This window comes from Giraffa tippelskirchi, chromosome 2 (genome assembly GCF_054371585.1).
Source record: "Giraffa tippelskirchi isolate mGirTip1 chromosome 2, T2T-mGirTip1v1.2.pri, whole genome shotgun sequence".
In the NCBI taxonomy this organism is placed as follows: Eukaryota; Metazoa; Chordata; class Mammalia; order Artiodactyla; family Giraffidae; genus Giraffa; species Giraffa tippelskirchi.
In genome coordinates, this window is record NC_137276.1 from 97,002,501 (window position 1) to 97,018,822 (window position 16,322).

General features: G+C 41.9%; 1 protein-coding gene and 1 long non-coding RNA gene across 2 annotated transcripts in view; one reads left to right on the forward strand and one right to left on the reverse strand.

Annotated features, from left to right (window-relative positions):
• The window catches only part of LOC145538141 (uncharacterized), a 134,878-nt gene that overhangs the window by 98,209 nt on the left and 20,347 nt on the right, over positions 1–16,322 (forward strand). The window lies entirely within an intron of this gene.
• LOC145538142 (uncharacterized) overlaps positions 1–16,322 on the reverse strand; it is a 67,593-nt gene that overhangs the window by 30,636 nt on the left and 20,635 nt on the right. The gene's annotated exons all lie outside the window — the stretch shown is intronic.

The window sequence follows — 16,322 nt, forward strand, 5'->3', positions numbered from 1 at the left end:
CAGATTGATTATATTCTTTGCAGCCAAAGATGGAGAAGCTCTATACAGTCAGCAAAAACAACACAGGGAGCTGACTGTGGCTCAGATCATAAACTCCTTATTGCCAAATTCAGACTTAAATTGAAGAAAGTAGGGAAAACCACTAGACCATTCAGGTATGACCTAAATCAACTCCCTACGATTATACAGAGGAAGTGAGAAATAGATTTAAGGGACTAGATCTGACAGAGTGCCTGATGAACTATGGACAGAGGTTCATGACATTGTAGAGGAGACAGGGAGCAAGACCATCCCCAAGAAAAAGAAATGCAAAAAGGCAAAATGGCTATCTGAGGAGGTCTTACAAATAGCTGTGAAAAGAAGAGAAGCCAAAAGCAAAGGAGAAAAGGAAAGATATACCCATTTGAATGCAGAGTTCCAAAGAATAGCAAAGAGAGATAAGAAAGCCTTCCTCCATGATCAATGCAAAGAAATAGAGGAAAACAATAGAATGGGAAAGGCTAGAGGTCTCTTCAAGAAAACTAGAGATACCAAGGGAACATTTCATGCAAAGATGGGCTCAATAAAGGACAGAAATAGTATGGACCTAACAGAAGCAGAAAATATTAAGAAGAGGTGGCAAGAATACACAGAAGAACTATACAAAAAAGATCTTCACAACCCAGATAATCACAATGGTGTGATCACTCACTTAGATAGCCAGACTTCCTGGAATGTGAAGCCAAGTGGGCCTTAGGAAGCATCACTATGAACAAAGCTAGTGGAGATGATGGAATTCCAGTTGAGCTATTTCAAATCCTGAAAGATGATGCTGTGAAAGTGCTGCACTCTATATGCCAGCAAATTTGGAAAACTCAGCAGTGGCCACAGGACTAGAAAAGGTCAGTTTTCATTCCAATCCCAAAGAAAGGCAATGCCAAAGAATGCTCAAACTACCACACAATTGCACTCATCTCACAGGTTAGCAAAGTAATGCTCAAAATTTTCCAAGCCAGGTTTCAACCGTACACGAATCGTGAACTTCCAGATGTTCAAGCTGGATTTAGAAAAGAGAGGAGCCAGAGATCAAATTGCCAACATCCTCTGGATCATTGAGAAAAGCAAGAGAGTTCCAGAAAAACATCTATTTCTGCTTTATTGATTACGACAAAGCCTTTGACTGTGTGTATCACAACAAACTGTGGAAAATTCTGAAAGGGATGGGAATACCAGACCACCTGACCTGTCTCTTGAGAAATCTGTATGCAGGTCAGGAAGCAACAGTTAGAACTGGACATGGAACAACAGACTGGTTCCAAATAGGAAAAGGAGTACATCAAGGCTGTATATTGTCACCCTGCTTATTTAACTTATATGCAGAGTACATCATGTGAAACACTGGGCTGGAAGAAGAACAAGCTGAAATCAAGACTGCCAGGAGAAATATCAATAACCTCAGATATGCAGATGACACCACCCTTATGGCAGAAAGTGAAGAAGAACTAAAGAGCCTCTTGATGAAAGTGAAAGAAGAGAGTGAAAAAGTTGGCTTAAAGCTCAGCATTCAGAAAACAAAGATCATGGCATCCAGTCCCATCACTTCATGGCAAATAGATGAAGAAACAGTGGAAAGAGTGGCTGACTTTATTTTGGGGGGCTCCAAAATCACTGAAGATGGTGACTGCAGCCATGAAATAAAAAGACACTTACTACTTGGAAGAAAAGTTACGACCAACCAGCTGCTGCTGCTGCTAAGTCGCTTCAGTCGTGTCCGACTGTGTGTGACCTCAGAGACAGCAGCCCACCAGACCCCTCTGTCCCTGGGATTCTCCAGGCAAGAATACTGAAGTGGGTTGCCATTTCCTCCTCCAATGCATGCGTGCATGCTAAGTCGCTTCAGTTGTGTCCGACTCTGTGCGACCCTATGGACAGCAGCCCACCAGGCTCCTCTGTCCACGGGATTCTCCAGGCAAGAATACTGGAGTGGGTTGCCATTTCCTTCTCCCTGACCAACCTAGACAGCATATTAAAAAGCAGAGACATTACTTTGTCAACAAAAGTCCATCTAGTCAAGTCTATGGTTTTTCCAGTGCCTATGTATGGATGTGAGAGTTGGACTGTAAAGAAGGCTGAGTGCCGAAGAATTGATGCTTTTGAACTGTGGTGTTGGAGAAGACTCTTGAGAGTCCCTTGGACTGCAAGGAGATCCAACCAGTCCATCCTAAAGGAAATCAGTCCTGAATGTTCATTGGAAGGACTGATGTTGAAGCTGAAACTTCAATACTTTGGCCATCTGATGCGAAGAGCTGACTCATTTGAAAAGACCCTGATGCTGGGAAAGATTGAAGGCGGGAGGAGAAGGGGATGACAAAGGATGAGATGATTGGATGGCATCACTGACTCAATGGACATGTGTTTGAGTAAACTCCGTGAGTTGGTGATGGACAGGGAGGCCCGTCGTGCTGCAGTCCATGGGGTCACAAAGAGTCAGACATGACTGAGCAACTGAACTGAACTAAACTGATATTCAAAAGTAACTAAGAGAGTAGATTAAAAATTCTCATCACAAGGAAAAAAGTTGCAACCATGTAGTTATAAATATTAACTAGACTTATTGTGGTGACCATGTCATAAGAAATGCAAATTTAGAATCAAGTTACATACCTAAAACTAATATAATATTGCATGCCAATTATAATCTCAATTAAAAAATAAAACTGAATCCACACCAGAACAGAGACAAGACAGCCCCATGTTATATAAGCCTTAACTTTGCATATTAAAGAAAAAAAATTGATTTAATTTCATATGCAGTATTTGTTCATTGTAGTAAGTATTTAAAATACTGTAAAATATAAAGGTAAAAATTGAAATCACCCATAATTTCACCTTTCAGAGATAACGCAGTTAACATTCTCATATATTTCTTTCTAATCTTTTTTCCACAAACTGAATACAAAGTGTCATAGGAGTTTAGAATTGGCAATAGTAAATTTTTATGCTGCTGCTAAGTCGCGTCAGTCGTGTCCAACTCTGTGCGACCCCATAGACAGCAGCCCACCAGGCTCCTCTGTCCCTGGGATTCTCCAGGCAAGAACACTGGAGTGGGTAATTTTTATACTATGTCTTAACAAATGTTTTATATTTTTGCATTTACAAAATAAATGAGACTGTGACATATTATAATTTTTCTAAGCTAATATCATGCAATTTTGACAATTTTATCATATTTCCTGTTTTAATATTTATTTATTTGGCTGCCTTGGGTCTTAGTTGTAGCATGTGAACTCTTAGTTGCAGCATGTGGGATCTAGTTCCCTGACCAGGCATCAAACCTTGGTCTCCTACATTGGGAGCATGGAGTCTTAGCCACTGGACCACCAGGGAAATCTTTATCATATTTCTTGAAGATGAAAAAATTTTTAACTGGAAAGTTGGGGGGACATTACAGGAACCCCCTCTCATCTATTATACTTACTATTAAATAATGTATCTAATTCTTTAGTTCATTTTATGTTATTAGCATTTCCCCATGTCATTAAATATGCTTAAAATATGATATGTGGAACATTTCAAAGCAAGGAAAATCTATTCAATATTTCATTGAAAGAGTTTCCTACTCCTCAACATTTAATATATTTTCAGATTTTTAAAAGTTATATATAATACTATGATGATATGAAACTAATATATATATATATATTCATATATAAATCAGGGTCTTCCCTATAGCTCAAACAATAAAGAATCTGCCTACAATGTAAGAGACCCAGGTTCGATCCCTGGGAAGGGAATGGCAGTCCACTCCAGTATTCTTGCCTGGAGAATCCCATGGACAGAGGAGCCTGGCAGGCTACAGTCTGTGGGATTACAAAGAGTCAGGCACGACTGAGCGACTAACACTAACATATATAAATCTCTGACCACATCTGCAATATTTCCTTAGGACAAACTCCTAGGAATGAGGCTTGTAGATTTTTATAGGATTTTTCTCTTCGATTCCAAAGAGACCCAGTATTGTTCTGAGAGGGTCTGGCCTGTAAAGTCTCTGGCCTTGGTCTGTCCAGGTGCTGGCCTTAGATTTAAACCTGAGATTTCGTGAATCCCTGGAGCATCTTTTTCAACCTAAAAGGTTGAAAAAGGTTGTTGACAATTTCACATCCATTCCTTTATAGACAACAGCCTTCTGAGTTTTCCTCTTTATTTGTTCCCTCCCTGTGCCCAGCTCAGACCATTCAGAAATGAAATGTGGTAATATGCACGTATCTGCTTATATATGTCTCCCTTTGCCTTGTGAACTCCTCTCAGCTCCACTTTAATGCCTTTTCTGCAGAGACTCCAGTGCCCAAGGATAGGACAGCCAGTATCAAAGCACTTAAAACTTTTTAAGTTCTGCCTCCCAGAGTCCTTCCAGTCAGGACTTCCATAACTACTTGCATTTTAAAAGAGGATCTCAGAAGAAGAACAATGTTCAGCTCAAAAGAAGGAATCACTAATGGTGGAAATCACAAAAACAAACAAACAATAAATCAAATCAGAGAGAGAGAGATTTGCATTAGGTCAATAGGAAGGGAAAGCTATTGAAATCAAGGGCTTGGCTGAACTTGCCTACCAGGAGTGAGAGAAGGAAGAAGATGAGCGAGTCCAATACGGTGCCCTTGGAAGTCAGTGGCCTGAGCTCTCAGGAGAGCGGCTGAGAGGGAGTGAACCAGAAGTCCAGATGGTGAGATGGGAAGACAGTGAGAGCCCCTGTCTGCCAGATGAGCAGTCTGGCCTCACACCTAAAGGCAACAAGACAGTACCACTCTGTGGTCTCAGGCAAGAAGAAATTGTGCAGAAGTCAGCATCTGAAGATTCTTCTAGCAACTGTGGGCTTGACAAATTGCAGGGAAGAAAAACCAGGAGCAGAAAAATCAGCCACTAAATTGTGGCAACAATAATAGCTGATATTTACTAGGTATTGATTGTACGTCAGGCGCTGTGTTGTATCTCACGTATTAACTCATTTAAAAATCAGCCGAGATTTATGTTGTAAATATTATTATTACCCCATTTTATAGATAAGGAAACTGAGAAAGGGAGAGAGTAAATTACCTGCCTAAAGCTACCAGCTAGTAAGTAGGAGGGCAAGGACCCAAACCCAGATGCTTAGCCCCTACACCATGAACTGCCATGAGGATGGCGGCCTTGACTGTGGAGGCAGTTATGGCCTTGGGAAGAGAATGCATGTCTGCATCACTGTGCGAACAGTTTATGTTCTGGGATATGGGGAGGCAAAGGAAAAAAATGAAGACTGCATCTCAGAAATGTTCCAGAGGTGGTAAAGGCAGGAACAGGAGGTGAGAACTGTGTGGTGTCACAGGACTACAGCCATCACATGTCTGGAGGCACAGCTGCCTTCTGCAACTCACCAGACTGCAGATAAGCCCGGGCGGGGCTCTGCTGGACCCAGTGCAGCTGACATAGGAAGGGGTGGAGCTCCCTCTTACGGAAGAGGCACCTATTTTATGCCAGGCACTGGGCTAGCAGCTTGACATGTATCATCTCATTCACTTTTCATAACAAAACTATCTTTACTTCTGTTTTACAGACAACAAAACCAAGGCTCCAGAGAGTTATCCGATTTGTGTAAGGCATACAACTCTGAGAGCACCAAGATTTGAACTCAGGAAAGTCTGTGAGCTCCAAAGCCATCAGCTAAATAGTCTTTAGCCACTTCTGGCTGAAGATAACATTTCAGGTTCTAAGTCTGTGGGTCCTTCCTCCTTGTGCTCCCCAGAGGTGCCCCCTTTCCCATCAAGGAAGAAAGGCTGAGCCTTCCTTTGCTCAGACATGTCATTAACCCCCTCCCCACACTCCTCCTTTCTCCTACCCTCACCTAAAAGAAAATAATCTACTGGTCCCTGAACTTGTAGGTTGATGGATGTGTTTAGTTGCTTAGTCGTCTCCAACTCTTTGCGACCTCATGGACTATAGCCTGCCAGGCTCCCCTGTCCATGGAGATTCTCCAGGCAAGAATTCTAGAGTGGGTTACCATGCCCTCCTCCAGGAGATCTTCCCAACCCAGGGATCGAACCCAGGTCTCCCACACTCAGATGGTCTTTACTGTCTGAGCCACCAGGTAAGCCCAGGTTGATGGACAGTTTTCCTCAATTCATGACCTTGTTTGTATATTTCCTCCCCTTTTATAAACTCCCAGTCAGCAAGGTCACATGGGAGAAGCACAAGATGTGGAACCAGAAAGCCTGGGTTAAGAGTCACAGCCCCTCAGCTCATGGATGGATGATTATGAGCCAACCTTAATTTCCACATTGAGTTGTTGGGAGAATCAAGTGAAATGATGCATGTGAAACACTTTGTGAACTAGAAAGCCCAATGTATCTATTCCACAGCACCAACCCACTCTCTCTGGTCAGTCAGGATTGAGTCCAGAATAATGGTCCCCTGAGTGGCCTCCTCCACTTTAGGGGAGATGAAACTGTGGACAGGGAGGTCTGGGCATCCATCAGATGTCTGCTGCAAGCCAAACCATCTGCCTGCTGAGTCAGGGCTGGATTAAAGGCCAGGCAATACGGCTCCCATTTGTATGAGGCTTCACTACTTACAAAGTACATCCACATCTATTATGTATTGCCTCACAACCACCCTACAAGGCAGCAGTCCTATTCCTACTGTTCAAAATAGAAATCTGAGTCTTCAGAGAGGTGAGTGGTTGCCCAAAGTCACACAGTTACTGAGTAGAGAGCTGAGCTCACACTCTTGTCTTGGGCTTCCCAGTCCACTGCTGCTTCTGGCTTTTGAGGGGCAACCTGGGGTCCACAGGGCTGCTTCATCGCTAGGCTCATAGATATTCTGTGTAAGTAGATAGTTTTCTATAAACTGTGTATAAAATGTATGCTTGCATGAGTGCTCAATTGCTAAGGCATGTCCGACTCTTTGCGACCCCATGGACTGTAGCCCATTAGGCTCCTCTGTCCCTGGAATTTCCCAGGCAAGAATACTGGATTGTATTGCCATTTCCTCTTCTAGGAGATCTTCCTGACCCAGAGGCTGAACCTGTGTCTCCTGTGCCTCCTGCATTGGCAGGCAGGTTCTTTACTACTGATCCACCTGGAAAACCCTGTATAAATGTACGTGTGCTGTGCTTAGTCACTCAGTGGTGTCTGACTCTTTGTGACCCCATGGACTCTAGCCTGCCAGGTTCCTCTGTCAATAGGGATTCTTCAGGCAAAAATATTGGAGTGGGTTGCCATGCCCTCCTCCAGGGGATCTTCCCAACCCAGGGATCGAATTCAAGTCTCCCACATTGCAGGTGGATTCTTTATCATCTGAGCCACCAGGGAAGCCCTATAAATGTATAATTATGTATGGCTCAGATAGTGAAGAATCTGCCTGCAATGCAAAAGACCTGGGTTCGATTCTTGGGTTGGGAAGATCCCCTGGAGGAGGGCATGGCAACCCACTCCAGTATTCTTGCCTGGAGAATCCCCATGGACAGAGGAGCCTGGCAGGCTACAGTACACAGGGTCACAAAGAGTCAGACACCACTGAGCAACTAAGTGTAGCGCTGCTGCTGCTGCTGCTAAGTCACTTCAGTCATGTCCAACTCTGTGCGATCCCATAGATGGCAGCCCACCAGGCTCCACTGTCCCTGGGATTCTCCAGGCAAGAACACTGGAGTGGGTTGCCATTTCCTTCTCCAATGCATGAAAGGGAAAAGTGAAAGTGAAGTCGCTCAGTTGTGTCCAACTCTTCATGACCCCATGGACTGCAGCCTACCAGGCTCTTCCATCCATGGGATTTTCCAGGCAAGAATACTGGAGTGGGTTGCCATTGCCTTCTCTGAAGTGCAGCACAGCATGTATTAATTAAGCACACATTAATTTTGATTATAGCATCTTTTCATCTCCAGTTGGGAATACCTCAAGCATTCTGGAAGACCCTTGTGAATGCCATCAGCCCTAAACTGTGTCAATATAGCCTAATGGTTAAAATCACCTGCTCTCCAACAAGCCCCCTCTCCCCATTCCAGCTGGAGGTATTCTGCTATGTTCAATTTACCTCACTTAAGCCCAAGAACCAAGAGGTCCCCTGCAGGTGGAGAGGCAGCCAGGGAACTCTCACAGGGAATGCTCACAACCTCTGCTTGTTCAGGTCTTGGTCTAACCACCCATCTCCAGAAGCCATCCCTGACTCTGCTAAGCTTGCCAAAGTATCTCTTTTCTATTTACCCACAGTGTCCAGTGATAGACTTAGTCACTCTGTGGTGAGTATCAGTTGTTTGGATGATCCCCCCTCCAGACAGCTGAGGCCAGGGACGATATCTTACTTATTCCCTTCTTCCCCAGCACAGGACCCATTGATAAATGCTTCCGATATGAGTCAGTGAGTGAAGGAAAGAACACGTGGATAAATGGAAGGGTATTTACCTCCCCTCTAGCTCTTAAATTCTCCTCTACTCCTGCTCTTACATCAGAAAGGGCAGGAGGGGGGGCAATTAAGACCAGAAAAAATACTTTTAAAAAATAGCATCGATGGAAAGTTTTATTTTTCTTTAAGAGACCAGCTCTTTCAAGCCCACAGAGGGATGGCCCACAGCACAGAGCCTGGCCAGAGAAGCAAGCATGCTAAAATCCTCTCTTACATTCCTGATCCTCTGAACTTGTTTAAGGACAATGAATAACCTTTTCTGCATTCCTTCCCAAGTCACTATCATTCAAGTTGCAGTGACCAATGTTTTCTATGCAGCAGTTTTCATTTATTCATTTCCTTTGATAACTGCATTTTTTAAAAAATATACCTTAGATCTCTCTCCTTGACCTACAAAACAGCACAGCACACTCTGCATTCCCTGGGGACAGGTCCTCCCGAACCTTTATTCGGAGAACAGAGTGTGTGCCAGAGCTTGTCGTCCTTGGTGGAAAGTTTGATTCATCTCACCAGGGGACGGTTGGGGGCAATGCCAGCCTAGGCTTCCACTTCTTCCTTTAATGAAGTGGCAACTATTTGGACGATAAGGAGCCACTGAAAATTGGGAACATCTTACAAATGCAAAATGCTCTTTATATAGAAATGTATATCTCACTTTAGAATGTGTCCTGTAATAGTATTCTAATATAATAAGGATTCCTACAAGGAGTTTATAATAACTTGGGGAAATGTTTATGAAGTAACGTTAACTTTAAAAGCAAAATGTGAAATTATCTATACAGTATGTCCTCAATTATGGTGCTGAAAAGTGCACAAAGAAAAAAGAAAGACAGCTTTCTCATTTCATCCTCATAACAACCCTGCAGTGTTATGAGGAATTATTAAATAATTTGCCCAAAGCCATACAGCTATATGTGCAGCCCAAGGTCACAATGAGTGAATAGAAGTTTGATTGTGCACGTATATTTCATCCAGAAGGCAGTTTGGGAAAGGGGAGGGGCCCTGGGGCTCTGCTGGGAGATACGTGGCAGAATTGCCCTTCCCTAGCTCCGTGGAGCCTCATGTGGCCAAATGAGTTATTCTGGCCAGTGAAAGTGACTGAGGTGATGTAGCCCTTTCAGGTAGAAACTAGAAGCACCAAGGAGCATTCCTCACATTTTCCTGTGCTTTCCACCTAAAGATTGGCAGTCCTCCAGAGAAAGGCTGTCTTGGCAGCTGGATCCTAGAAGAAGGACAACATGAAGCAGAATTCCTATGTTGCACGAGTGAGAAGTAGTCCTGAGTTGTTTTAATCCAAGAGGTTTGGAGGGTGATTGACACCACAACATAAAAGAAAACCTGGCTTATTCTGCCAGATTCAGGGGCAGTGACCACTGAGGCCAGATGACATGAACACTCTCACATAACATCTGTTCAAACGGGATGTGGTGTGATGCTATAGAGGAGTTTGGGTCTCAGAAACAGACCTGAGTTTCAACACAAGCCATTAACCTGGTTAAACTTACTTTCATATTTTAAAACAAGGATTATGCTACATTCTGTAAAGAATAAGATAGTGCATATTAAAGTGCCTGCTACTTAGAAAAACACGATTGTATTTTGCAAAGATGCTCCAATCCCAATACATTTGGTAAGCAAGGTATAATTGTACCTTTCTGATTCTTAATCTGTTCTTTCTACCAATGAACAAAAAATTGTGATAACTTCAGTTTTCCCTCTACCAAACAGTAATAAATACACAATGTACAACATTAATAGGTTCATTATTTCTAAGAGGAAAAAACAGTGGTTATCATGATTTAAAAGCTCACCATTAATAAAAATTACTATTAAGGTAAAATTAAGAGAAAAGATAACATTATTAAAAATATATTTAACAAAGATAAAAATTGAGATTCAATCATGCATAACATCAATCTAAAGAAATAATGGTAAAAGTTAGGTCAGATAAAAAAAAAGAAATAATGGCATAACATAAGGAAATAATGGAATCTAACTTCCTTCAAATGCCTCCTCCACCAAATACACAGTTCCTGTCCTCAACATACTTCCAATCTGAGAAAATTAAATACACAGAAAATATTTAGCTCTAATGTGGTATGAAATTTTAGAATATTATGTTACTCTCCTACTACTCAGGCTTCTAAGTTGCTCAGTGGGTAAAGAATCTGCCAGCAATGCAGGAGACGCAGGCAGACGCCTATTCAATCCCTGGGTTGGAAAGATCCCTAGAGTAGATCACGGCAACCCACTCCAGTATTCTTGCCTGGAGAATTCCATGGACAGAGGAGCCTGGCGGACTACAGTTCATGGGGTTGCAAAGAGTCGGACACAACTAAAGCGACTGAGCACACACGTTCCTACCACTTCCTGGATCATATAACGAGTCCACTCTTTTTTTCTTGCTCCATGTTCCACCCCAAAACACACACACACACACACAAAACATATGTGGCTATGTAAGGTGTGACTAATATAATGCACCTGAATCTAAATCAGATCATTAAGTTGCATTAAGTTGCATTAAATTGCATATTTCTGTGAGTAGTGGGAAGCTTCCCTCTCCTTTTCCAATGCCAGATCAGGTCTTAGCACCTCCTTCTTAGGGCTCTCCCAAGAGCGTGGAGTCAGAAATCTATTAGTCAGAGACCAGGATATCTTCTTTGTATGTTTTCATAATTTTGTGGGTTGCCATAGGCACGTTGCTATAATGTCTCCTTTGTACACACCCTCAGTCCTAGGGTTAGCCTCGCTAAAAAGTGAAAGTCGCTCAGTCATGCCCAACTCTTTGTGATCCCATGGACTGTCTAGTCCATGGAATTCTCCAGGCCAGAATACTGGAGTGGGTAGCTGTTCCCTTGAATTGAACTGGAGTCTCCTGTACTGCAGGTGGATTCTTTACAAGCTGAGCTATCAGGGAAGACCTAGCCTCTCTGATGCAGAGACAAATCAAAGCTGCTCTGAGAGCTCCTGCTGGCTCCCTTAATAAGCACACCCTTCAGTTGTCCAAGGTTGATAATGAGGAAGGACCTCACGAGGCTGTGGCTGTGTCTGCCAGCCCTGATATGTCTGCTGAGACTGACCACCTCTACAGTTGCTGTACTTGCCCTAGAAGTGATACTCTGCCAATGCCATGATTCAGAGTTCTTCCCTTGGGGCCCCTCAGCCCCCTCCAAGGATGACTTCCTCCCATCCTCATTCAGTGCAGACAGTGTGGCCCAGTAATAGCCTGTGATGATAATGTCTCACTCTTGTTACTACTGCTGCTCCCCAGGTCCCCCCAAAGTGACAGCCTCCTCAAAGAAACCACTTATCTTGCCCCACTCTAGTAGACACACCAACAGGAAGTGACCAGATAGCCTCCCCTCCCCCACCCCCACTCTCTAGATCTAGTCTAGTCCTGCTTGTGACCAAAGGAACAAGCTTAGACTCCCCCAGGGCAAGCGCATAGGACTGTTTGTGGAAAATGGGATTGTAGGTACCTAGGAGAGGGGTGGGTTAAAGGCATGTCCTGCCAGCCTTGTCTACTTAGACACTCAGGACACTCAGTCATGTGTTGCAGCAGCAAGCAGCATCTCTCACTTCAGAAATTACTTCATCACAGGCTCCACCAAAACCCAAACCCTTTCTCCATCTGGAGAGTTCTCCAGAAAGACATTCCCTGTCACTGTCAGCCCATTGTTGCTTCATGCTGCTGTCTCTTTTTATAATTATTATTATTGGAGTACAATTGCTTTACAGTGTTGTGTTAGTTTCTGCTGTATAGCAAAGTAAATCAGCTATATGTATACATATATACATTTGTATATATCCTTTCCTTCTTGGATCTCCCTCCCACCCATCTAGGTCATCACAGAGAGCTGAGCTCTCTGCACTATACATCAGGTTCCTACTAACGACCTATTTTAAACATAGTAGTGTATATATGTCAATCCCAATTTCCCAGTTGTTCCGATTCCCTCCTCCCTACACCATGTCCGCATATCTATTCTCTATGTCTGCATCTCTATTCCTGCCCTGCAAATAGATTCATCTGTACCATTTTTCTAGATTCCACATATAAGTGTTATAATATATGATTAACACTTTCTGACTTATTCCAGTCTCTGTGACAGACTCTAGGTCCATCCAAGTCTCTACAGATGACCCAAATATGTTCCTTTTTAAGGCCGAGTAATATCCCACTGTATATATGTACCCCATCTTCTTTATCCATTCATCTGTCAATGGACATTTAGGTTGCTTCCGTGAGAAAATCATAATACAAAACGACACCCCTAATGCTCACTCCAGCACTATTTACAATAGCCAGGACATGGAAACAACCTAAATGTCCATGCTACTGTCTCTGTAAAGTGCACCAACTTCCTGTGCTAACCTGAGCTAAGTTTGGTAAAAACATGGCTGTCACAATGCTCCTTCAGTTCTCTTCTTCCATTGTCATGAGCTACAAAGTCCTTCCACTTAACACTCCTTCCTTCCATTCCTCTACACCTGTCAGAACCTATTTCTATATAAAGTTTGGTTCCCCTCCCTAAACAGCTAATATTTGTAATGCTCACTGATATTGAAAATTATAAACCAGGTGATTGTTTTCTTTTTTCCTTTATCTGCCAGAAATCTCAGAGACAAACTTATAGTTCCATTATGAGAACTGAGTTGAGTCTTTTACCCCACATATCTATATCACTTTTCTAGTTTATACATCCCTCATCTAAATTTTTATGTATAGTTCACTATTTTATTATATGCATTTCTATATATGCCCTCAACTCTTGCAAAATCTAGAAAGAAATAGAGATGATACATAGCTAACCAGGTAGGTAAAACTATAAATAAATAGGTATTAATAGATAAAAAGAAATTTCTTCTTCACTGGTCACCTATTTAGTCAAATTTCCTCATTGAGTGTCCACAGTCTTCTGGGTAGTAAACTCTTCTCTTTTTCAGTTCTTTTCCTCCCTTTGGACTATATCCTCCCCTTCAGGAACTCACAGTCCCAGAGAAGGAATATTGTCCCTCAAGGCAAAGAGGTGAGCATCCTGTTCAGGGCATGCTGTGGCAGTGGTCCAGGCAGTGTGAACAGGGCTCTCCTGGTTTCCAGCCCAGTGATCTTTTCACAACATTGCTCCGCTTTTTGTGCAGTTTACAGCATGACCCCCACAGCTAAAGGCAGAGTCCAAACTACCCACATGTTGTCTGAGTCCTGCTCTAACACCACCTCCATCCTGGGTAGAGGATTTTACTTTTCTTTATCTTTTCCCTGAACATTTTTACCTTCTGCGGCATATTCTTTCTCTTCCACTTACAATCCATCACTTTTAGTATTTTCTCCTTTAAAAAGCAGGAAAGAAAAAGAAAAAATACTCACAACTGTCCAGCTGACCTGCTGCCATAGGTACTCACTAAGTATTTGTTCTCTTTCCCCACACACGTTGACACATATTAAATGCTCCTCTCCTTCCTTCTATGCCTCCCCCCCCATTTCCTGTACTTATGCCTTTCTGGATACATTGACCTGTGTGTGTGTGCGCGTGCTCAGTTGTTCAGTCACGTGCAACTCTTTGCAGCACTGTGGACTGCAGCCCACCAGGCTCCTCTGACCATGGGACTCTCCAGACAAGAGTACTGGAGTGGGTTGCCATTTCCTTCTCCAGAGAACTGTCCCAACCCAGGGATTAAGCCCACATCTCCTGCGTCTCCTGTATTGGCACTCCAATTCTTTAACCACTGAGCCACCTGAGAAGCCCAAGATTGACCTGTGAACTCTGCCAAATGAACCAGGAGAGATAGAATACATAGATGTCAATGTCATTCTAGTAAGAAAAATAGAAATAAAAAAGGTGCCAGTCTGTTGGACTGGGATATGAAATAGCACTCCCTGTTTCCAGTAAGTCTTTTTCCATCTTCAGCATATTTGACATTTGTCTTTGCATAGCTGGGGAAGTGACGTGTGTCTGCTCTTCATCGCTTGATTCACATTGTATTGATTGAAACTTGACTTCAATGAGGTCATAGGGAGGAAGTTGATGATTCGTAATGGAGATTTATGGTAACTTCCACATCTGTTCCTTTCTTATGCTTTTTTTTTTTTTTCATTTGGGAATCCATATGGAGATCCATGTGGTTGGGAGGAGTCTAACTCTACTCTCTGGTTCCAGCGGTGTAGCACAGAACTTAGCTTAAGCAAATCAGCATACCTCATCCACCAGGCCATAGTGATTCATTATGGGATGAGTTTATGACCTCAGGGAGCCCAACCAAAATAAATTTTAGGACTTGTGTTAGAATTCCTGAGTTAAGGGCTCTCTCTCCTCCTCTGGAAATGGGAAATCTAATACTACTCTAGCCACTCCTGAGTCTCAGCATCTGACCTGTGTCAGTGATGGGTCACTATAGACCTGAGCTGTCCAATTCAGGAACCACTAGCCCTCTGTGGCTATTGAGCACTTGAGATGTGGCTAATGCAACTGAAAAACTTCATTTTAAAATTTAACTTTAATTAACTTAATCTTAAACACAAATGTTTGATCCAATTATTGAACAGCTTTCAAATATGTTTGGAACAACAGTGGTGTATGAATCTACTTTCTCAATTGTAAATTTTGTGAAATCTTATTACAGTTCAAGTATTTCCAAGGAAAATTTAGTGTTTGAATTGAGATATGCTGTGTCAAATACAAATCGGATTTTGAAGATTTAATATATAAAAAAGAATGTGCAATATGACATTGATAATTTCTACATTGACTACATGTTGGAATAATTTTTTAACATGTGCAATTAAATAAAACATTATTGAAATGAAATAAACATGTACACCCATGGTGGATTCATGTCAATGTATGGCAAAACAAATACTATATTGTAAAGTTAAAAAATAGAAAATAAACTAATTAAAAATAAATAAATAAAAGACATGGAACAAGAAATTAAAAAAAAAATTAAACATTGTAAAAAAAAAAAAAGCAATGAAATAAATAAATGAACAGTAAAACTCCTCCAGCTATTTTACTGCCACAAAGCAGATCAATGGTAGGATTCTCTGCAACAGAGAATTGCAAAGAAATAAAGCCAGGGCCCTCATGACATCGTGAAACCTTAGTTTAGACCTTCCCTAAACATAAACTTTTACTTACGTGAATTAATAAATTTTCTCTTTATTATTTACACTCATATGTTTCTCAAATTAAAGCTTTCTAACTGATAAACTGATACTACCTTAAAATTCATGTAAACTGCATTTGTTTTTGATAGATAGCAATGGCTGTGATTCATCTTCACTACTTATGCCCTGTCCAATATGCTAAAGGCACCAAGCAGGTAGAGGCTATGATGGTGTGTATGTCTATAATGTGTGTTTTTCCAGATGATCAATACCAACAATTGTCATTATCTCCATCATCACTGTGGATGGGGCCATCATATGTAAATCAAATTCAGATGACCAAAGTTTACAGCAACACTTGAAATTTAGTGTCTCAGAAGCATTTCATTTCAGTCCCATAAAAGTTATGGTATGCTGATTAAATACTGACTGGAGGCTGAAAGTGCTTACTTGAGGTTCACAGGGCTGGAAAGGATGCATTCTGTTGCCACCTAATTTCTTTTCAAAATATTGCTGCCCAGAGACATCCAAATTCGTGTATTTCAGGTGTTCTCAGGGAAAGAGGTGTCATACTTTTTATTTTTTATAATGGTATTTTCTGCCAATAATAAAACAGGAGCAAGAAAAAATGTTGATTAAAGAAGCCATAGTCCTTTTCCAAAGAAAACATTTGTTATCTTCAGTTTCTTCACTTCTATTTTGAGGACAGAGAGGTAATTTATTCCCTCTAGTAAACATTGTTCACTTGGGACTCTCCCAACTTTCCTTTTGTAACTCCTGTTCAGAGTTTTAAATGTTAATTTCT